This window comes from Notothenia coriiceps, unplaced genomic scaffold (genome assembly GCF_000735185.1).
Source record: "Notothenia coriiceps isolate Sejong01 unplaced genomic scaffold, NC01 NC01_scaffold00024667, whole genome shotgun sequence".
Taxonomy (NCBI): domain Eukaryota; kingdom Metazoa; phylum Chordata; class Actinopteri; order Perciformes; family Nototheniidae; genus Notothenia; species Notothenia coriiceps.
In genome coordinates, this window is record NW_011357368.1 from 5,587,823 (window position 1) to 5,612,289 (window position 24,467).

Here is a 24,467-nt window from a genome sequence, read left to right on the forward strand (position 1 = left end):
GGGTTCACAGTTGATGACAAGGGTCCTGTTATGTCTTGATAATTTGGGAGCATTGGCATGACAAACATCGGTGCCATAAATAAGTGAACACAGACTCTGGTGTGACTGCAAAGGGAAGACAGCCAAAACCCAACATGTCCCTCAAGACCTCCCAAATAAAGCTGGTGCAAAATCACTTCTCTCAGCACCCCAAAACAACTGGGTGGGAAAGTAGAGGAGAGCAACAAATAAAGGAGAAGCACATGATATAATGAAAGACTGTCAAATGAAATTAAATAAGCCAACCGGAAAGATAAAAAGAAGGGGCGATAGCTTGTCCAATAGTCACACAATCATTAAAGGCTTTGACTGGTTCTTATTATGGCATCTGAAGCCCAGCTGGCCTTGCATCCAGCAGGTCGGCTGCAGTTCAGCTGAGGGTCTTGTGGTCCGGGGTGTGGGGTGTGGGAGGGACTTGGCTCTAGGAGGAGGAGTTGGGTCAAAGGGATGACGGATGGGCCTAGTGTTGAATGCCAAAACCATAAATCCAACCTCAGCCTGACCCCAAGTTCCTATAAAGTTTATTTACATTTTCACATTGCGTACACCTCTAAAACGTCTATGTTTAGATACTTCAAAGCAGGATGACATGCCCATTTATCTTACTACCAAGCGCTCAGAAGACAGGGAGCTGGGACCAGTTTATCCCACCCTGACCTGACGGGCTGTCAGCTCATATCCTCCCCTGTTCAAGGTTCACTCAAAGGATCTTTTATTAATTTCAGGTTTGTGTAGGGAGTTTCTATTTATTATACCTGGCATAGGCCTTAGCAGCTCACCTGCTGGGCTGAGTATGCTTTGAGGTATAGAGGGGCTTTTAACCTTCTTCACATTGTGTGTGAAATGTTTACCACATGTTATTCCCACATGTTATTCCCACACTCGTCCACTAATGTTTATTTGCATTGATTTAGGCCTTTATTTATAAGATTGAATAAGTTTATGGACGACATTGGCAGTAGAGCGCTAACCGCGGTTTCAGGTTTCCTACTGTGAGGTGTCATGGGGATCGTGTCTATTTACACGTCTCATTCTCTTTAATGATTTTCATTCAGAAATCAGTTTAGTGTTTACTCTCATCAGTCCTGCTTACAATGATGTCTGGCAACTTCAACATAAAACTGCTCAACTGTAATTAGCAGTAGCAAGAATTCACTGTTTTACTTCCAAATCGCAAAACATAACAAAACCTCACCACGCCAAAAGGTCTCACACGCTTTTAACTCTTTTCTTCTGTTTGTGAAAAGCGAGATAAATAAATAACTAAAGGCAACATCCTGCCGTGTCACTTTCCTGCAGCCCCCATACACTGCTCTTTTTGATTTGAGCGCCTGTTGAGAAACCTTGTTTGGACAGCCATGGGGTGGAGCTGCCAGGCTTATAAGTCTGCCACAGAACACAGGCACACACAGGGCAGCCCGCAGGGGTCCTCTCATCTTTGGAGGGAGGGGATTCTACCACCTTAGCGGGTGAGAAAGGCACAGTATTATTACACCCCATCAAGGAAACTCCAGCTGACAATAAATCCCAGAGTGCTTTACAGTGCAGACAGTGAGCATGGAAGAGTGCCACTGGGAGCGAGAGGGGAGGAGGGAGAGGAGGGAAGGAGATGAGGGGAGGGAAGGGGGAAGAGGACTATCCCTCAAAAGGCCATAAAGCCTTCAGGCTGTCATTCAGGGCAAGCACCATGGCAACGGAGGAGTGTTTGGATTATTTTAAGTTGAAAGAGATCCGGCGCACACTTGATCGGTCACAATTATTACATTCCTTTTAAGGCTAATAAATGTCTGAATTCACGAGGCAATTATGAACAAAAATACTCTGTTACGTGTTTTTATTTGTTTTTCATAAGCTCCACTGGATGCATCCTGTCTTGCAAAAAGTGTGTTAACATGTGCACGGTATTCTATTACCAATAACTTCATTCTACTTTTAAAGAAAGTGACAGTGGAAAACAATGTACGGCAGTTGGCAGCAGGCAAAACCATTACTCGAAGAGTGTTCTGTCAGAAAAATCTGCCAAGAGCTAAAAGAAAAATACACATATAAAATAATCGCTGATGATTCTGGGCTGGTTCTGCGGTGGAGACAGCGCAGTATGGCCTTGTGTGAGAAAACAGGGAACATGCCTAAGTTATTACTGCAGGAAGGCAATCTGTCAAAGCCAGGCTGTTCTGGCATAGCCAATACCACTGGTGAGATCAGAGAGTCAGATTCTGCTTGCAATTACTGCTAAAGGACCTTGGATGCAGGCAGCCTGCTATCAATTATTTGCTTGGCCCTAGACACTTGGAGCTGTCAAAGCCCTACTGTCTTCTGTTTTGTAACAGAGGGCCCTCTGAGGCTCGGAGGAAGCATAGCCTCTCTTCGACAGCAAGGAAAGATAGTTTGTGTCATTAAGTGGGGCTATTATGGATTCACACATACTTCAGAATATGTTTTTCTCCTACTTTTTTTTGCTCTTTCCAATCTGTTACTGTACCATACCATGGTGTCCCCGCCTGTATCTGTTTCTCTCTCACTCGCCCCATGATGAGTGGATTAAACTAAAAAGAGAAGACAGACTATGAGGAGAAGTGTTCTGGTTGACAGCTCTGACCCGAGTATTTATGGTGAGTCTCTTGGCTCTGATATTCACCCTGGGTACTTTATTGCACTGCACACGGCCTCTCACTGGGTACAGATCTCCTGTTTTCAATATTTCCATGTTAATAATGAAACTGGTACTGGGACCAACTGTATCCAAAAATGTATAACTCAAAATGTAAATGCTTTTTTTATGTGTTTACTTTACCTTATTTTACACAATTAAAATATATAATATGTTTATTTCCCTTGTCTCTATTTCCAATTATCCCTAAATCATAATGATGAGGCAATTTAGGAATTGCCTAATATGATCTAAATGAAATTTACATATGCCCCATTGAGCCACTTATCCGACTACATTTTGTTGTGCATCCTTCCTTCCTTGTGGAATAAAGGATAGACAGGGATAGATTAATCATTCTTCCACAGGATGACATTACTTTGGCCCACTCAGCCCCGAGCAATCCCCCAGGGCAAGCCCCTGGATCATCGGAGACCGGAGCTTTGGCACAAAACGACAGATTCCCCCCCACAGCCCCTGCCAAGTTTCAGGACCTTATCACTGAAAATTACATTCTTATGGTAAGCAAATATGCTCTAAAGCAATAATGCAGTTGCCAGTTGCATGACACTGTCAAGGAAAGGAGGAAAGGTCATTTGCTGTGCGAAGTCACCGAGTGAAATATGGCACGTACAGTGTGTTTATGGGCGAGTGTAAAAGTGTACTCACATGCACCTGGCTAGAATAACTGGGGTTCAAGGGATGATAGCAAGGTTATTGTCATCTAAGCGGCTCAAGGTCAGCTGCCATCATCAGCACAGGTATTATCTCCTCACAGAGACAGCTAATATACTGCAGCTTTGTCCTTGAAATGAAAACGCAGTCAAGAGATGGTCAAGCCGTTATTTCTTTGCTGAGATGAAATTGGACTGATTACTTTTCCATGTGTATCTTCCATAGTGTGAAAGAAATGTGGTTGAATAAATGATATGATCTCCTTAGTGAAAAAAAAGACCTTGATAGCATAAGGTTAAGACTAAGAATGGCATTCTCTCTTTCAAATACTCCCATCAAAAAAGGATTGTATGCTGAGAGAGAGAGAGCTCGTACTTTTTTTGTGCAGCTGTTTCTCAAATAGTCGTCCCTGCCGCTGCTTTTCAGGCAAATCTTGGACTGGTGGTCATGGGACAGAAACTATGTCAAACAAATAGATTGAAGACCAAAAACATAATGGAAAGCAAAGTGGCAAATCTAGTAAACCTTAAAATGGCAGCTACTTTGGTGTTATGGTGTCTAGATATTGGCGTAAAAGCAAAAAAAACTCACACCCAGTAATTACTTCTTATAAAAAGACTTGTGATTAAGTGCTTTCGCTACATGATCGCACAAATTGTAATGGGTTGGTTAAATGTTAATATGTTATCGGCCTTTCAGATTAAGACAATACAAGTGGAAAAGCTTAACAAGATGCTTCATGGATTTAATGGCTGATCAGGTCCATTGTTTCTCTCATCTTTGTCAAAGGGTCAATGCAAATGTATAGCATTGCAAACTTCTTTCACTAAAGTCTTCTGCTTCGCAACTCTCTAGAAGGAATATATATAAGAAGTAAAATGAGCTGAATCAAGTCTTTCTACAGTACAGTATATCCAGACAAATCTTCAGTCAATTTCATTATCCTCTTGGAATAAGATGCCAAAAGACCCTAACAATAGCAACAATTGATGTTGACAAAACTCTGTGAGAGGATTGTCAGTCATTGAACAGGTAAGAAGGATTCATTTCCACCTCCTTGATTGATACCAAATATTTGTTTTCGTAAGGAAATTAAACTGTTGCTTTCAAGCCAGTGAGCTCCCTTATCTCTCTTTTCTTCAGTAGGTTTAGTCATGCATGGAGAAGGTGCTCAGAAGTTTCCGAATACACTCGGGGATTTTAGGAGGAACTCACTCTGTCACGACCTTTTGTGAAGGGTTTACAGCTTAAAACCGTTGCCCTATACACCGGTGACCCCTTTTCCCCTCGACTCAAAAGTTTCTCCAAACATCAAACTTGGGATTATCTTTTGATTTCCTTTTAGGTGAAAAGAGTTCTTAAGTCCACAGCTGTGGGGTCTGACAGACAAAGGGGGTAGGAGGAGTGACTGCTAAGTCACCATATTTATCATGACTGGGTTACCTCTCCCGTCAGAACCTTTTTTCTTCCACATGCTAATTGGCAATATCTTCCAACACTTCTCCAAACCTCCTTTATCAAACCCCTCATCCACCTGGCAACACGCCATTTCTTTTAAAACCCGCTTTCCCTTTTCTCTTCCCTCTCCCCCCTCTTTTGCCCGCTTACCCCCATACAGAACCCCTCTCCCCGGCTCGAGGCTGTTCCTCTCAAGAAAGGTCTGTCAAATCAAGTCAAAGGCTTATTAGCATTCTAATCCACAATAATAGCACACGGTCTTCTGTGCTATATTTGTCACTTCACCTATAGGTCGAATCAGACATATCAGGAGGTGTTAATAACCTATAACCACATTTAACTGCTTTGCTTTAAAGCTAATTTGCATAATAACTAAGACACACACACCAAATCGAATCATGAGTTGAATTATTTAAAAGATAATGTTCCTGAAATGCTCGAAGAAAATGCATGTTCTTTAAGGATAATTTCAGAGGCTGGTATCTGGAAATACAAATGAATCAATGGCAAGCCTACGGAAAGACATAAGGGTCAAATGAAGAGAGGAGAAATAGTGTTTCTCACACCAAAGCCCAGGGAGGCTATTTAATGAAAGTCTCAGTCTTACGCTTAAGGCCATAACTATATCCACATCAGTAGCACCATAATCCAAAAAAAGGCCATCTTAACTGGCATCAAGATGAGTAAAAAAAATAAAAGTGGTTGCACACAAAACATTTGATTTATGATGTGCTTGACATTAATTATTAGATTTTGGCAGTTTCTTCCAAATCACTCAACTTACGTCTAACCCTGACTTCAAAACACTTATAAATCATTGTATGCCAATTGAATGTTGTCTTAAAAATGAATTGACTTAAGTAATGAATAGACAGAACAGTACATTCTCTGTGTGCAACATTGACCGAGATTGTGATGATGGCATCAACATTACTCAGCCGTTAGCTCATCTCCTCATATGATAAACATTTCATGCATCCCAATTCATCATCTATTTTCTGAAACACTGACACAGATATGATGAGAAATATAGTGCAATGTATCTGGCATCGGCGTTAACTTAAAAAAAAAAAAAACTTCTCCTGTTTCTCAGGGAGCGGCTGGCATGGCTCGCACATAGGGAGATCAGAGAACATGGCCGCTGTGGTTCGCCTGCTACCATCAATCAGACCCCAAATGGCTTCCCTGACATCACCACTATTCGTTTTCCAGCCTGCCTTATGTGGCTACCATCTTGAAAAGAAACTTAGAGAACAAAAATTGGTGAAGAGGAAAGGTGATTTTTGATATAAGAGGGAGGGTTGGCTGAAAACAATTCTCCTAACAATAGGTTTCCAAACACATCATCTGGAGAGGTGGGCTGTAGATGCAATCCAGGTGCACACCAGCAGTGAGTGAGTTCTCTTGTCAATATCTATGTTTGAAATTTCCGACACATGCTCACCCCTACCTTACCCCTCCACTGCTTATGCCGTCCACCCTCGACACACTCCTCTCCATATCTTTACCCGTCTCTCCTTTCCCTCCCCCTCCACCCCTCCCGTTCCTTGCGTGTGCAGAGGCAAGAGTCAAATTTACAACAACTGTCAAAGTCAGGGATGACAGATAAATTAATCTTCTCTTCATGAGTTTACATCCCCGGCATCTGGGCTGCTGATCTGGCCCCTAACAAGCGCAGGGTCTCAGCGAGCTGTCTTTTAGAGCTGATGTTTTCATGGCCAGAGATGAATTACCCTGTCAAGAGAATCTATTTATACAGCAGTTAGAGGGTGGGGCTCTGGATGCAGGACAGCGTGATTTCATGGGTTAGGGTCCCCTTGAAGCAACTCTTAAATGTGGTTCTGTCAGACACACATCAGCACCAGGTCCATTTTTGGAGAAATGTTTGTTATAGATTTTCTTCACAGATGCAGACTTATTGTTTTCATCAGACTGGCTGATTTCCGGCTGTCTCAAACTTTAAGCATTCCTCCCTACACATAACTAACAAAACTGTTCTTTAATAGTGGCTCCATTAGGGTAATTGCATTACTGTAGAGTTTAAAAGCATATAGAGCAAATGTAAATTTATATTCATCATCCCAAAGTCAGACAGGAGATGGAGTACAGGGGATGGAGTTGCCCCTGTGGATCACAGACCCATTATCCAACTCAAACAAATCCAGTGGATGTAAATGCACTAAGTCCCACCGGCACTAAATTAGTCTTAACTGACGGACAGTTACATTTTCACAAGGCACGAGAGCTTTTTCATTTACTGGGTACATTTATTGAATACACTGTTCGGGGGCCTATTTTAGTTATCAATATAACATCATCTATATTGTGAATGCAGGGCATACAATGAAGTGTTAATTATATACTGTATATGTACAGTATATATTTTAGTTTTTTATTTAACCAAAAGCAGGTTCCAATTCCTTCTGAACATAACATTTAAGGACTTTTCAATGAATAGTCAAGCCAAATTCCCTCGAATTCAAGGACCCTTCATGACACAGTCTAAGACACTGATCAAGGTTTATAACTGTTACAATAGTGACAATATTGATAGAACTAGCAGGCTTTACAGAAGCTCACAGAATAAAAAATATCAGAAGAACTACAATTTCCAATTTTGCGCAGGTCTTGATTTAAAACATACCTCAAGGATTCAAGGATCTCAAAGATGCTTGTGAAAATATAGTCAATCATGGCATTTGTTTTGGCAAAATTACAGCATACACTTCAGTGTAAATACTTAAAGTGAATTCACTGTATTATTAAGTATAAGGCTTTCAAATTACTTGAATAAACTCTTTCTTTAAAAAAATGCACAAAACATAATTGAAACATATTTTTCTAGGACTTTACATTTGATTGCAGTACCGTGGTTAGCCAGTGAAACAATTTAACTGCAAACATGCATTTTTTTTGTCCTCAATTCCTTCCCTACGTACATCATCCATTTACTAAACCCTATTGTTTTATCTAATCAGTAACAGGTCAACTTCTCCGATCTTTTCCAGTAGGTGTTACACTCAAAAAACATTGTGTCCTCAGTGGATGACTGAGGGGAGGAAGTAGCAGGTAATGAGAATGCCCATTGTGTTGTTATGGTCAATCAAAAACTGGCTAACTCCAAGATGAAACCCTCAATGGTTTCCTTTCACTTGCAGCACAATGGTGCTTAGCATCTGTGCTTAAACTGTCACAGGGCCTACAATACATAAAAAGGGACAGTGTTTGTCTGTATTTTACTTGAAAACCTGCAATCATGAAACTAGGGCTACAAATGTGTAACTTGTTCCTGAAAGTGCTGATGACTTTCCTGTTTCTCTCCCTTTGCCTCTCTCGCTCTCTCACTCCCTCACTCTGTCCCTCTTTCTCATTCATCTTAAAATGGATTGCTCTGTCACCTGGACTAACACTTTACTGAGAGCAGCCATCAATACTTTTTGTCAAAAACTGCAGGCTGCGCCAGACATGTCATCAATCACCATTTACATAAAACAAAGAGCTTTCTATGACTGCCAGTCAGAGGCAGGACTGCTCTGACATTGCTGAAGATAAAAGGAGCCGTTTCATAGGCCCATAGAGACACTGACTGCACTGCAGGCCTACATGTGTTGTCAATCTCAAACCAATTGCTATAGGTTTTCGAATAGCAAGCAATAAATCAATGAACCGGAGCTATTTGATCTCATCCAGAAGACTCAAGGTGAACCTACAGCTTTAAAGAAGCTCTAAATGACGGGTTCATGTTAAAATGAATGAAAAAAAGAAATGTAATGTAGTAATGTAAGTTATGACCGAGAGACAAAATACAACTGTAAAATGTGATTGCTTCACCAGCATCTGGGCCATGTCAATGTCCACCTGCGTTTGGACAAGTTCAAAAGTCAAGAGATATGAACGGCATAAACCTCCCATCAATCCCCTGCAGACAAAGAGAAGCCAGCACTGATATGAAACACACAGTGGGCTGGCTCATACATTCACAGCTTCTGACACTAGGAGGAAAGCAAGATTTCATATCATTTATTTAACAGAAGAAATATGGTAATCTTACTTATAATTGTTCCCAGTCCAATCCATATTCTCCAGACAAATAAAGTAAGCAGACTAAAGATTTCCAGATAATCTATTCAGCCGATGTGGTTTGCTATTTTGGAAATAATGTATTGCATAAACACTAAGACGAGATTCACTAGAAACTAACAAGATTTCTTCTGTTTTCTTCTCACCTAAGGTTTAGCAAAGACGCACACATGCAAGCCATGTGAGTGTGCATGCATAAATACACGTGCACGTACACAAAGAATTCAATTTGGAAACCATCATTGGAGCGCAGAGGAGAACTGGAAAGTCATATTGCTATAATGCACAGATTATCAATCATTCTGACATTTTATTGGCTTTATCACTGTACATACCATTAAAATGATGTCTGGCCCAGATTGTCAGGGGGCAAACATTAAACAGGCCAGGATTAAAATGCAGATCCAAAACACCTTCCCCTCTGCCGCTGAAATTGCACAGGACTAGGCGGCTGACTTTGGATGTGCTGTCAGCGGAGACATCGCATCAACACGGAGCTCGGCTGACGAGTAGATAGATAGTGTCACACTCAGGAAATGCAGAGGCTTTCCCTCTATTTATCACATGCTGTAGTCAGTCAATGCACTAAAAGAGTGATAACAAATGAGGGGAAGAAACATCTATTAATCTCCCCTTGCACTCCTAATCAGACATCATTGGCAAACTCCTTTGCACTAGAATGACATTCGGCTAGCCTACTGCTCATGAAGGAACATATTAATAACAACACTTGTGCTATTAAAAGTAATTTTGGTGGCTCTGAGAAAGTGGGGAAAGCAAATATCCATATTTCAAAAGGTCTTGACAGTTAAAAGGTTGTTAATGGGCATTTAAATCCTAGTGCTGCTGCCAAGCTGGCAAAGACAGTCATAAAGCAAAAGAACATCTCCTCTCTTTTAAAAGCTTTATTTAAAGCCATGTAAAGCAAGCACATATACCACTGTATCGCCTGTGTGCAACAAAGGCAACGTTTTCCATATATTCTTCATATACATTGACTTGAAGTTGTATAGCCATAAACATCTCTGTTTTCTGTTTTTCATTAAAAATGTAAGCTTCCTTTTTGGGAGAATGTTGATAATTGTGAAGATTACACCAACGGACAAATACAACGGCATTTCTTTTGAGTAATTTATTGGAATTGTGGTGGCTTGGGAACCTTTAGTTTTATTTTATCCGGGTCAATTGTACCATTGAGAAGAATTTTGGATATAAAGTGAGAATGTCCTGCCTTAACAGATACATTCTGAAAATGAATGGTAATATAATTAGCAGCAAGCCTAGTGCGCAATGACACTTTGAGGATTAATAACACACACTTAAGATACCAGTTTACTGTCTCATTTCTACTGTAACATTATTAAATAGTAATGCACTCAAATGTTCCTATTGCGATACATATGTCTTCATCCAAGTCCAACAATTTTGGAGCAATTCATCCTAGGCTAAAAATAGGAAACCATGGCCAGAATATTTAGCCAGAACAGGGCGACCTTCCAGTAAAAGAAAATGTCAGGGAACAATCTGTGACAGATATGATGATTGTTTGACTTTGTTAGCTGTTAAAGTCATACGATAAGAAGAAATTGGCAGAGTTGTTACTGTCACAAGAGAGTTTTTACTGTAGTTTGCTGCAGGACTCAGAATTCAGTGCAATTTCAGGATTGTATTTGCAGGTAAATGTATAGTCACGGGGCTTCAGGATACATACTGTATATAGAGGTCCTGCTGAGGTTGCATAATTCAGCTCCATTCCCATTTTTTACATATATATTTTTCCCCGAAAACATAGTCTCTTTTGCTCCTATGTTATGTTAATGCAGGAAATTTGAATCTGACTAATAAACTATTGAATCAATATAATATTAAACCAATGTGTTCGACAAGTTTGATTGCACTGCTACTTCTTTATGTGAAAATATTTCCGGTCTTTGTGGTAGGATTTGCTGTCGACATGTGAAATGAAAATAAAATATCTGAAGTGATAAGTGATTGGTGTGGGGATCAGAGGGTCACAGGTTCAAACCCCACTGCAGTCAGCATGTCGTTGTGTCCCTGGGCAAGACACTTCATCCCAAATTGCTCCTGTGGGGATTGCCCACAGTATTGAGTATGTAAGTCGCTTTGGATAAAAGCGTCTAACAAGTGACATGTAATGTAATAAGCACTGTTAAAACATTTTGAATAGATTGACAATATATCCAACAAACAGAAGAAACAGAAGTCAGAATATTAAATTCTCCTAACTATGAATGCCTCCTTGTGCTCCAGATTAAAAGGGAATATACTGTAACGGTCTAAACCACAGGTCTCATGACTCAACACAAGATTTTTGTATCTACGTCATTTCCTTATTAGTGCCAGCCCCAAAAGAACACTCAGTCCAGAAAAGGTTTTACTTTATGAGGTCAAATTCATATCAAAGATTTCACTTTATGAAGTCAAACTCATTTCAAACAATATTTGGTGTTATGCATGGGATTTAACTCAATGTGAGGGATTTATGTCTTTACAACATCCTGAATGAACTCTTATCACTTCATCAGCGTTATACAATATAGGAAATAAATGTTGAGATCATTGTAGGATATAGTAATGATCATGTGCTAGCATCCCTAATGAACTTTCACAGCTTAAAAGCAAAAGACGGCCTCTCTCTGAGAACTGTATCGAGGAACAGACATGAGTACTCCTGTACAGGGACTTTGACGCCTGTCACAAAAGGCTTGAGACAGCACTGTTCCTCTCATTAATCTCCCAACAGAGGAAATGACTAGACTGACTGGGCTCGACATTTTTTTTGTTCCCCCATAAAGAGAAACACAGAAGAGCTTGGAATGAGACTCCACACATTATGAAAGCTATTATCTTCAGCTGCCAGTCTGGGCGAGAGAGAGAGAAAGCTGGTAATCCAAAACTAATAGGCAGAATGAGAGGTGCAAAAAAGTAGGGGACTGGGTCAGATCATCTCCCTCTCTCTCTTTCTTTCTTTCCAATTACTGACAGACAGTTGAGAATATGAAATGAGACTGTGGAATGAGGAAATATTCATATTTTCTCTGCATGGTATTAAACCCTGACAAAGTAAAAGAAAATTGATGGTGGTTTCAATTTTGACAATTTATCAAATCTGACAAGATATTAAACTGATTTCAAAACACAGACTGTCTGTATCATTGCCAGGACAAAATAGGATGTTCTCATCTTGGGTCATAAAAAAAGATTTATTACTAAAAAGAGACAAATTGACATTTTCAAAATGACTGTTCCAATCCCTTCCTTTCATCTAATTATCAGGCTAACAGCAGAGCCCGATGTTTACAACAAGACTCAACTGGCACCGATCCTCAGACACCAAACCAGTGAAAATAGCAGGCATGACATAACTCAAAGAACTTCATCTGCAGTCAATCACTGCATTCAAAATCCTTTCAAATCCTCGATGACTGCAGGACACTCATCAACTGCACACATCCATCATCAGAGAGTTTGCCAGAAGGTCATTGATGGTTCCAATAAAAGACTATCCAACATACAGAAGAAGAATATCAATAGATAGGACCACAGCACAATATAGAGGCTGTATGTTGCATTGTTAACATGCTTTGAAAAATACACTTAGTTATAGGATCTTCTAATTAGGGCATATTACTATGATGATATGAATGATAAATTGTATAGGTTTATTTATGCAGTCGTTTAATATAAATGTATACACATGTCTACTCACATTTGTGACGCTCTCTGAATATATTTTTGCACAATTCTGCACACGTCAGCACAGCCCTCTCTTTAACATATAATACACAGTAGTTTGTCATATATTATCATATATTCATTGTCCTCAGTTTTTAATCTAAACGTGGTGTAAATACTTAATACTTATTATTTTTTAATGCTAAATAGTTTCTTTAAAATATGTTTTTTATCATTATCATGATTTTTTTTGACCTACTCTTACAACTCTTTTTCTTAGATTGTTTATGTTTGCACCACCATACACCAAAGCAAATTCCTTGTTTGGTTAAATGTACCTGTCAATAAACTTGAATCTGATTCTATGTATGAATTCTTAGACTGTATGGTTCGTTCCAAGATCTCATCTATTTTCAGCTCAAATAATGGACAAAAACCACACACTTGGTCACACAAACCTTTCTTTTTTTGCTTCTGGATATTCTTTTAAATTCTGGGTACCTCGAGCATCCTCCATTGGCTCCACCACTTCAAAAACACACCTCATGAAAAAATCAGGAGGCCTGTCTGACATGTGTCCCCATGCCCTGATGGCATGCCAACACCAAAGACCAGCATTGATTTTCTGTAACGCGGGGTCGGATTAGCCCTCTACAGGGATTAGCTGCCTGTGCAAGGCCTCGGGGTTCGCTATAAAACTAATAATTAATTTAAACAGCCGGGCCCATGGAAGGATACACTCACTACACGTTCGCAGCGTGAGGCGGTGAGTATGACTGACGGACTATCTGGCACTCAGTGAAAAGAACAGCTGAGCGTATTTATAGGACTACTGTATAATCACCTTGCTTCTGATGATTACCTTCTTAGTTGCAATGTCACGGATTAATATGTTATTAGAAGTATTTAACCATTAGGCTTAGTTTAATAACTATAGCTGCATGGTCTCATTAGCAGCCGACTAAAACTGGTAGGGAGGTGTTCGGCTGATAAGATCAAGCTGTCATCAACACGCTCACACAGTTATGAAATCATAACACAAGGTCATAAAGATACAGTATGTACTCAAGTATAACCATAAATGTCTGAAATAGACAGCAGCCAAGGTGTTATTTGCAGGTTGTGTGGTGACAACAGGCTGGATAATCTAACTGCAAACAAAGGCAGAAAGTGTCTCTATGCTAATAAAAGTCTAAGTGACTCTAAGATGATTGTGTATCAACACTGTCACCTACTAATTAATTGATTCTTTCATACAATATATTATCATTTTAAGTCACAATATGAAGAGAAAAAAAGTGGGGTTTAACTTGGGACTATGATATAAGAGGGGCTATAAGAAATTGTCCAAATTAAAAAGGATTTATGTAACAAAATGGTTCATATGAAAACAATTTGAAGCAGTTTCCCTTTGGGCAAATAACATAAAATACTAAATAAAGAAATAAAAACAGTTGCATTTCCTCCACGACAGGTGGACAGCTATTGGCCTTCAACTTCATAATGAAAACATTGCTACTAAGGCCATTTATTTATTCAAAATACAAAGAAAATCTACATTCTTTTATTGAGTTTCTACTCACACACACATATTTTGAGCTGATCTCAGTTTATTGTGAATGGAGGAAAAACAATAATATTTTATATATGTTTATCAGGGTAAAACATGACTGACATTATTTTAAGAACTCACATACAGTATCCTCAGATAAACTGTTGTGGCACCTTTTAACCTATATTTATTCAAACAAAAAAGAAAAATACTCCTTTGATTGCATCACATGCTCCTTTGCAATGGTGTTGTTTGTTTACAGTTATGTATACAAATGCATTCAATAGTTGTGTAATAAGAATGGACATGTAAACGCCTCTATACAGCAGGTGTATACTGTATGTTTACATTTAAAACTCCCTCAAAAAACAAGCCTAAAGCTGTATGAATAAACTATCCGAGGACAGATGGGTATTTAACTTGAATTGAAACCCAAACAATGAAATCCATGGTGAAGCATCTCATTGTAACCCCTGTTATCATTCCCCTTCCTTTTAGCTAGCTGGCAATAAGGGTTTCTATAGTAAGAGAAGGTAAAGGGATTTCTCCTTCTCTTCTAAAGACTTTGATCTGATTGACACACAAACGGCCCTCAGATCACAAGTCTGCAGACCCTGTTGGGCTTCTCTGGCTGGTCGGCTTGTACATACACTTCGTCCCTATGAGGATTCCTCACCCTCCTCCCATTTCCCTTCGCCTTTCCCTTTATCCCTTCTTCTTCCACCTCCTCTGCCTCCTCCTTCTCCTCCTCTTCCTCTTCTGTTTGGTGTTTTTGAAACATCTGAGTACAGACATGTTCTGAGCTTTGGAGGACCCAGGGGCCCGAGATCCAGACAGAGGGAGAAAATAAAGAAACTCTACAGTGCCCAAGGTGCAAAAGCTATCTCACCATTATCACTGGGGAGAAACTCTTAAGCATCACCAAATGTCTGGACAGACAGAGGAGATCAGAAGACTGTTTGGTCGGTTGTTCACATAATCAAACTGTCAGCTAATGGTGCATTCGGCAGCTCACAGTGGAATCACTATGATTTGAGTCGATGCATTTACCCTAATGGAGAGACAGTGTTTTATGATGAAAAACAGAATAATAAGAATATTGTTCTACACAGACTGCAGGCTCAAAAATGGAAGGGTTGTTCCTTGTAGTTTTCCAGCACAGACGTGTCAGCAGCATGGACATGAAACATGCTGTCACTGTTTCTTATCTCAATATGTCCCTGGGTGGAAAAGTGAGGCAACAGCTTACTGATGTCTTGCAGCCTGCCTGACCATTAAAACATATTTCCATGCTGATGGATGTCAGATGTAGCCTAAAAAATAATTCATAGCTCGCCCTTGATTTCTGAGACCATTCCAAACTACAGTTTTCCAAACTTATTTTTCATTCTTCACAAATGGAAAAAGCAAATGTAGACTATAAACAAGTGAACAATGATTGAGCAAGGGGAGAAGAAGAGGACAACGGGGTAAGAGCACAGGGGCTGTTATCTCCCACAAATGATCCTGTCTGACCAATATCAAGTTCTTGGGTTGGTGGTTTGGAAGGACAGTCGGCGTTTATAAGTGAAAGCTGTGAAAGACGTGAGTAGGTTTATCTGAAATGGAAACAGGAAATGAGTTACAGCTGTGCTGAGAATGTGGCACAGCTGTCCAGGGCCAGAGATGGTTTAAGCATTCTACAGGAGCGCAGAAAAAAAAACATGGACTGATCCACGAAGGCCGTTAGGGGGCTGAAATTGAAGGGCAAGCCAATAGAATGGCCCACATGTACTTTACTTTCAAAAATGGCAAACGATGATTAAACCTGGATCAAATCATAGAGGTTAGGAAAAAAAACCTATTATTCCCTCGTCTTCACCAAGATGTAACGGCAAATTCTTTTAATAATCACGAAGCCTTCAAAAACTGTTATCTCTAATAACAGCTTCCAACTGCATTTTATGGTCATAGGATTTATTCATCAACTGACAACATTAATCATGAAGCCCTCTTAAAAAAATCATCCCCTAAAATTCAAAACATGGCAAGAACTGCAATCATCCTCCAAAATCTTGGCATGAGTACACCCGTGTATCTGTCTTCACATTTCACCCCTGGGCTTTCTAGAAAAGGCTGTGAGAGATTGAAAGCCATGAAGCGACCAAAACTGCCTGGACCATACTAAGGAAGCTCCTTTGTTCCTCTTCCAAAACGGGCTCCAAACCTTTTTTTTTCAAATTGGGTCCCAGCCAAGGGAAGTAGAAGTATGGCTACCCCTCTCCATGCTCTGTTCTAATATGTTCCATGCCTTCCAGTTGCTTACATCATCAATCTGGGAGATGGCTAAGTGTGATGGGGTGAACATAAACAGAGCTTGAGCTATGGGCTAAAATAGACACAGGTTTTGTCTCAAAGAAAGGTTGGCGCCCCTTTTCCTTTTATTTATTTGGGGAAATGCTCATACGGAGAGGTCCTAATCGCTGGCTGGCATCCTGAATGACTTTGCATGTATTACCTACTTAAGAACCAGTGCCGCAGAGAGAGAATTGAAGGAAATGCAACAGTCTACAATATCCAAATCCACCCACCTAATCAACTTCAAGCATCAAGTTTGTTATTGACATCCGAGTGCCAGTCCTAATCATCTCCCTTTTAATGCTTGCTTTAAAATGCACACCCTCATGTCAAAACCTGAGTACACATTAACTCTCCCCAAATCGTCTACTTACTAAACATGTCACTGATGAATTATACATCTGACATGTTCCCCCCTCTCATATGTACATGTTGCCTCTGCAGAATGTGTGTAACAGTTGCAACGTATTTAATAAGCGCATGTTTAAATATGTACGAGAGTCAAGATCTTAGCCAGTTCACGCAGTGTTCAGTAGATGTTTACGCAATATCAAAAGACTCTGCTGTGCTTATCAAAATGAGTAAGACATATGGATGGTTTGTTTTTCACTTGCCAAAATAGTAAAGGGAGTTTGTCCACTTGGGCCCCATCAGGTCAAATCATAAAGATCTATCACTGGCTTTGCACTCTGCTAAAATGCTAAGGAAACATATTGTAGATTTTAAGACCCTTTTTATTCAGCCAGACTGTGTACTAAAACTAATTGGATTTCTGTCAATGGAAAAAATATATCCCTGGGACAGCTTTGAACTCAATAGCTCTGCCTATCCAACTGCACATGAGGGAGTGAGACCTTGCCACATGCCAAGCACCAGGGAGGAAAATGAAATTGGTGGTCAACATAAAATATTAAAATAGCATGGTATCGAATTTTTGAAAAATGATGTCAGGGCGGCTCATTATGGCCAGCAAGGCAGTGAATTAAGCTATATTTAGTGGGTGATAATTGAAATCATAGCTGTAGTCATTACCACTGACAAGTTTCTAAATAATACCCAATAAATCCCCTCTTTTTAGCAAAGTCCCTGTGACAGCTGGCAGTGCTGAAACATATAAAGTAGAGAAACAGAATCTCTTTCCCTTACTTTCCTCTCTCCCTTCCTCCCTGCCTCTCCCCCCCCCAAACTCTTCTTTCTTTCTCTCTTAGAGCCAATAAAATGTCAGCTTTTATTCTCCTCCTCCAATGTGTTGGCTAGATGTCAGCAGACCCTTCTAAAGCTCTGCCACTGCAAGCTGAAGGCCTGTAAATCTCTGTGTCAGTGGCACGCCATCCGTCTTGGGATATACAATAAAAAATGTGACGCAGTCATAAAAGGAATGGCATCGCTGCCCAGTATATATAATGTGAACAAAAGGAACATAAAGATGTTCCATTCCATTCAGAATCCGAAACCACAAGATGGCCTTATATTGAAGGAGAGAGGAGGAAGTGGCTTGCCCTGGAAGGCTGATAGCAGCTCCTGACAGTGATTAACAGATGGTTCCCCTGCCATCAGTGGACTTTTGTTGTACTTTAACAGAGAGACAAAGATTTATACTATATATGTTATACCAAGAGTAATGGAAATGTGGAGTTGATAGACTAGCTGTGCGACTGTTCAGTCAAAGCATGATATAGCTTATTCCTCTGTGCCATCGACCTCCTGTGTGGTCCAAAAAATATTAAAAATACATCTGTGAACCACACTGTTGCTGTGGGTGACATGTTCCTCCATTATGATTAACATGGACACTGTAGTTTATACTGATTTAAACCACTGTCCTCCTTCTAAAGATACTCACTACAATGTGTGTGGCAATGTGTAATCATCTCCCTAACAAATGCATTGTTGACTTTAGTTTTGGTACCATGTCCTTAAAACTACAGTGCCCAGCTGTTTTTGGAATCGACCGAAAGTTTTTATAAGATGATGCTATATATTTATATTCACAGCAGACAGGGTAGGGACGTTGTTGAGTAGAAACAGATTACCAGATTGTTTGTTGGTTTTGCCTTTTCACTGAATTTGTTGACAAGACTAAAAATATTATTGCAAACACAGACAAGAGTCTACGTTTATCTTTATTCCTGTTTGCTTGGCACGCATCATGTTCTTTTACAGAATTGAAGCAACTCTCTATTGCAAAAATCTTTACTTCTTCAATGTTTTGGGAAACTTTAAGGATGTTGCAATGTGTCAACTGGATAGTTTGTTGCCATGGTAATACTTACCACTTCCTCAAATGAACATGGCACAAGTAGTAAGTAAATGAAAAGGGAATAATGCTGGAAATGAGAGTGGAGCTTTCATTTGAAAACCTACATAAATACCTTAATATCTATGGAGAAGAAAGCTTTACTGACAATCTAATACAGACTCTGTAGTTTAGTATACAGTATGCGTTTAAAATGTGTTTTTTATTAATAGTCCCAATGCAGCAAGAGTCAAACACAAGGCCAGATGTACTTGGATGAATCAAACAGTATATCTTAATAAATGGTAGGCCTCAGAGCATATACCACATTAAAGGAGAACCATTAGGGAGGATAAAATATGCAGTTCTTCTGCAAACATCTTCTGCCCTTCAGGCACATTTTATCACGGCAAATCTAGAGTAAAAATACATTGCTGGACACAGAAACACAAAAACAAAACAATGGACGTAATGAAGGCCACTTTACTGCGGTATTGTTGCAATTTGGAAAGGGCTTTCAATCATTTACAAGTTGTCTATTTCGCCAAAGAAGGAAGAAAAATGATGGCTTTTAGTTACATTTGAAGATTGTTGTCTTGATTGACTTAATGCAGTGAGAGGATTTGTGTCAGATGTGTATAATGTAACCTTTAACAGATATATCCAAAGACATTAAAAGTGAGACTGTCCAAACCATCAGAAATATAATCTCATTTCAAAGTCTTAAGTCATCACATGTGATTTTGATTAATACAAAAATATATATTCTTTACTTCTTCAGTAAAGGAATCCATGGCTTTCTGTCCTCAACAGGGAGAAAAGTATTTCCAGCAATCACAAAATATCTGATAAGCTTAAATTGGAAAGATGGAGGAACAAGACAAGCTATCCATTAAGCATAACCTCTTTAGCTCTATCCCATCACTTTCCCAGGAGTAGCAGTACGTCGTTTAAAAAAAGCACTCCCAGTGAAAATTAAAACGTTTTTTTTTTTCCACCAATACATACTGATAACAAAATATAAACGTCCTTGATATGAATAACTTATTTCCTGCCAGACCATATCCGTCCCATCACTTTGGTTTAAATCTCTTATGGCTGGCAGAGCTCGGCATTCTCCTTAATTGATGAGACGCAGATCAGGTTATCCTAGAATATCGGCCTAAACAGGCCTGATAGATCGGATATGGAATATATTTGCTGAGCAGAACAGAGTACGCACCACTATTACCAGACACACACACTCTACGCTCCCAGTTAAGTGATTTGAGGACTTCATACTGCCAATGTTTCATCTCCTCTCCTCCTAACTGACACTTTATCTGCATACCGGCATCTCTGAAGATTGAACACTTAGGCAAGACAATGACAGGCTCTCTTGCCGTTGTCACTTCTCATTCTAGGACTGGTCTAATGCCTCTTACTGGGCTTCTGCCAATAACAGACCCCCCGGCCCCTCCCCTCACCATCAAACAACCAGAGTCTACCTAGCCTGGATTAGAAAAAGGAGCACTTGATGTCTGTGACACTCATTTGTCAATTAACAGGCCCCTTCCCGTGTTGACATACAGCGACTTGAAAGACAGAGCGGTGCCTGGGACGAATTAAGAGAGACAGATGAGCGAGGCATGAGCTGCGGAGTAATACTATAATGTTCTTTAGATATGAATATAAAACGACACAGCTGACAGGCCATACAAGGTTTTATTTCATTTCTCAGTGTACCGGGCCTCCCTACTTTGTCTTCTTTGTTCTCTTTTCATCAGACTACTTACATCTCATTTTGACAGCCAGGCGACATTTAGAGCACTTTCGTTTTAAAGCGCGAGTTAGCATACTTGATTTGTCATTAAAATGCAAAACGCCTGCCATCACCAACATAGCCCGGGTGAACACATACCCCCTCAGATACTCACAGACACACACATACTGTACACACACATACACAGGTAGCTGAGGTTAATCTGCAATGCAAAAGTACAATATGGACCCCTCTTTCTTAATGGCAGGCTGAATTTCGACTTAAAAGTCTAGAGTCAGGAGTTCATCTGCTACACATTATTCTGGGCATAAATAAATTAAGGTTATTTGTGGTCGGAAAATTAAAGACAGCTGCTTTGCTCCAATTGTATGTCTACTTGGCGAACAGATAAAAAGACAACATAGCAAGATCAGGATGGGATGCATGCTAATTGAGGCTTGGCATTAAACACATTATTTATGTTGCTAACCGGGTGTGTTAAATGTCCTTGTCTAACTGTAGACAGTATACAGATCAACCTCTTCAATTGATGAAGGAGAGAGTCAAGTACCAGTGCCACAGGTTAACTGGATTCCCTGTAAACAAATGGTAAATTTCCTCCGAATGCATCCGTGGTTGCTTTAAGTGTGTGCATTAAGATTTCAGAGCATATTCATCTACACTTTATTGGAGTCTTAACCTATGGTGAAACTGCAATGCCACTAATAATTACTCAATCGCATGCAGCCATTGACAAGACAATAATATTGTTGAATAAAACCTCTCTGAAAGGGTCGCAACAAAGTGAATAATGCTAAAAGTGGTCATTATTTTAAGGCTTTTGTTGTAATAGTTTGTACAGATGTTCCTATGTTGGTGTACACTTCTAAGCACTTGAATGTAATCAAGTCCTGCTGTAGATAGCAATTGTTTGACAGATTAGATCAACTGGAATGATCAACATTATGATCAACTAAAGCAAATATTTGACAGTTGGGAGCAACATTTTACATTCAATTTACAGTAATAGCCATCACATGTGGTGAGAGGACAAGTGACGGGCAGATATATAACTGGCGAAAACAAATCTAAGATCACTTTCAGGTTAGGTCTAAGGTTGTGCAAGAGCTGCCATTGCATAAATGTGATTTGTTTATTAGATGCCATGTCAGAACAGTGACGACCTTTATCCTCAGGTCTAATAACATTAGGTTTCATCCTGTGATGACATGTGTCCTCCTCAAACCTCATGTGTCCAGCACTGCAAGTAACAGATGCAGGCACCCAAAGTGCACCCGAGTCACAGCGAGGGATCATGTCAAGACAGCACATGCCCACTCTGCATTGTGTACACACCTGACCTGGAACAAAGTGGACGACACAATACTATCCAAGCCCGTCCCGAGACAGAAATCTCACCGTGAGCCACACTTCTCAACACATTGATGAGATAGGCTGACAGTGCAGCACACAGAGCGAGAGGTGTGGGTGTGACAGCCTGCTACCATAATTCCATCCTGCCATTACCTGCCCAGCCACTCACAGTTATGCTCACAGAGACAGATGCACAAACACTGCATGCAAGCAAACATGGGCAAGCATACACACAAACATAAACATATGTGCAACACGCACACAAACACACAGCAAAGGTGCCAGTACATTTCTTCTCATTGTGGCTCATTGTCAGGTGGCTGGATGAGTGTTGTCAATTGAGCTGACAGAAATAAGCACATTAGCTACAACAAACTCTGGCAATGCCTCGCTCTCAATTTGAGTTGAGCAGCATGAAGAAGTACATGATGCTGAAGGCAGACCACAGAGTCTCAACAACATGTGCATCTGTTTGCACCTGGTTGCTAGAGCTGACACTGAAACAAGGTCATAGTGTCAATACAAAGATTTCTCAACTATCTGACATGCATGTCATAGATTCCTGAAAGTTGAAGCTAGGGAGAAAATGGTTACATAATATTGTGTTACAAAGTAAAATACAATTTGTAATTATGGACAATGTCATATGACGATGAGGCTTAGGTTGAATGTTGTCCTTTTTTAAGGAAGCATGATCAGTATGTAGCTATAATGGCTTAAAGATATGTGAGAATCTAATTTACTATACACAACAACAAAAAAAGAATTACACTTCCTAATATATGGAAGGTTCATTTCTATTCTATTCTAAATGTGTGCCTTTACATGTAATTAAGCCATAAGAAGCTGTGTGTGCTGACATTTATAGTTTAACTATTTATATCAATATAGTGTGCCAAGTAATAGTGTAGTATTTGATTTTGTCCTCACCACAAACTGAAAAGGTTTGCAGGGTGCAGAAATGCGTAACATTTTGTGGAACGTTTTTCACCAATAAGCTGTGAGTCTGGGGCCCCTGTCTATGAGATGCATTCTTATGGGGATCAAACTACTGAGTGGGTGGCTATGCCTTAGTTAGCATAACACTTTATCACATGTTGAGCTGCTTAATGAATTTCACAACTCGACCCACTCGTGACCTCCCAATGTTGTCATGTGATCACCCACAGACACCAATAGTGACAGAACAAATGTAAGAAACAATAGTGGATATATACATACATTTGTAATGGGAGTGTGTGTTTGGTGCTAAGGTTTTCATAGCAGGTTAGACATTTATATTTTATAGCTATGGATACTGATAGAGATAAAGAGATCATGCTGTGCTTATGATGAGCTATTTAAACCTACTGTATATAGGAGAATAATATGAAGCCCTATGTAAGAAATCATTTTGCTCACAAGCAGCCATCAATCAATATTCCACTGAATGAGCCCCAAAAGGTTTGAGCACCACTTCATTGCTCTGCCCATACCACCCTTTGAAGTTTAGTAATGATATCTGACATCTGAGATTAGGCAAACTGAAATTATGAATGAATTAATAATATCTGAGTCATAAATATTTGATTCTGAACATCACGTCCTTAAATGTGACGGGTTCAAAGGCGAGAAACATAATGCCAGCCTTGATCTCACTGAAAGCTACACACAAAAGGGTTGTTTCAGTCGGATTTCATAAAGACATAAGATCGTTTCTTCTGAGGTAACGCCAAGACATTAAGCATTAAAACAGTTCCCTATACTGTAAATAAATGCAGGGTAACATTTGCTAATATTTTTGTGGTGCCATACAAATGACAAAGTTCATTTGGACCACAATATTGGTCAATGTTGTAAATATACCTGCAAGAATCTGGACGTATAACAAGTTTAAGAACAAAAATACTGTATTATACCAACTGTTATCGGTTCAAGCTATTCCCATCTGTTAGTTATGATGGCATTTAACTTAATAGCCTCATAGCAGATTGTAAAAAAGGTAACACTGCTAGAAAGTACAGAAACAAACCCTAACCCAATTTGTGTTGTACACTAAAGAGACAGGGGAAGTCAAATATCAAACAATGTTATTCATCAATTCTGTTGAATTCTTCTATCACCTTTTCAACACATTTCTTACCATATTTAAAACAACACATGCAATTATATTTTTCTGTATATTGAGGATCCTTTTAACAAGGGCAGCCGCCATACTTAACTATCCTTATAGTAGTCTTCATAGACACTACCTTCTGTAAAGGTGAACCGCATACATGCTAAACTGTGTGAACTCATAAATACAGTCCATTTTAGGTCAGTAGGCCTCAGGTTGTATGTGTCAAAATCAAAAGAATATGTTTCAAAGGCTGTCTCTATGTCACACAGCTATACACATTCAAAGGATCTTGCTCAAAGGTACTTAAAGAGCTGACCCAAATTATGTCCATAAATGTCCAATTTAGCAAACAAACACTGTATTTTTATGATCAAATAGTTTACACAAGAGACGAGCATGACCATAAGACTAGACAAGCTACATCAGGCCATCTACTGGCACCTAAACCCAGGACAAATCTTCTGAAATCTTCTGTGTCTTATAGAGCTATAAAGGAATGGAACTCATTGCCAAACTACCTTGCTGAAATAG

The 24,467-nt window shown here is 39.6% G+C and overlaps 1 protein-coding gene across 1 annotated transcript in view; it reads right to left on the reverse strand.

Moving 5' to 3' along the window:
• lrmda (leucine rich melanocyte differentiation associated) overlaps positions 1-24,467 on the reverse strand; it is a 190,939-nt gene that overhangs the window by 164,722 nt on the left and 1,750 nt on the right. The window lies entirely within an intron of this gene.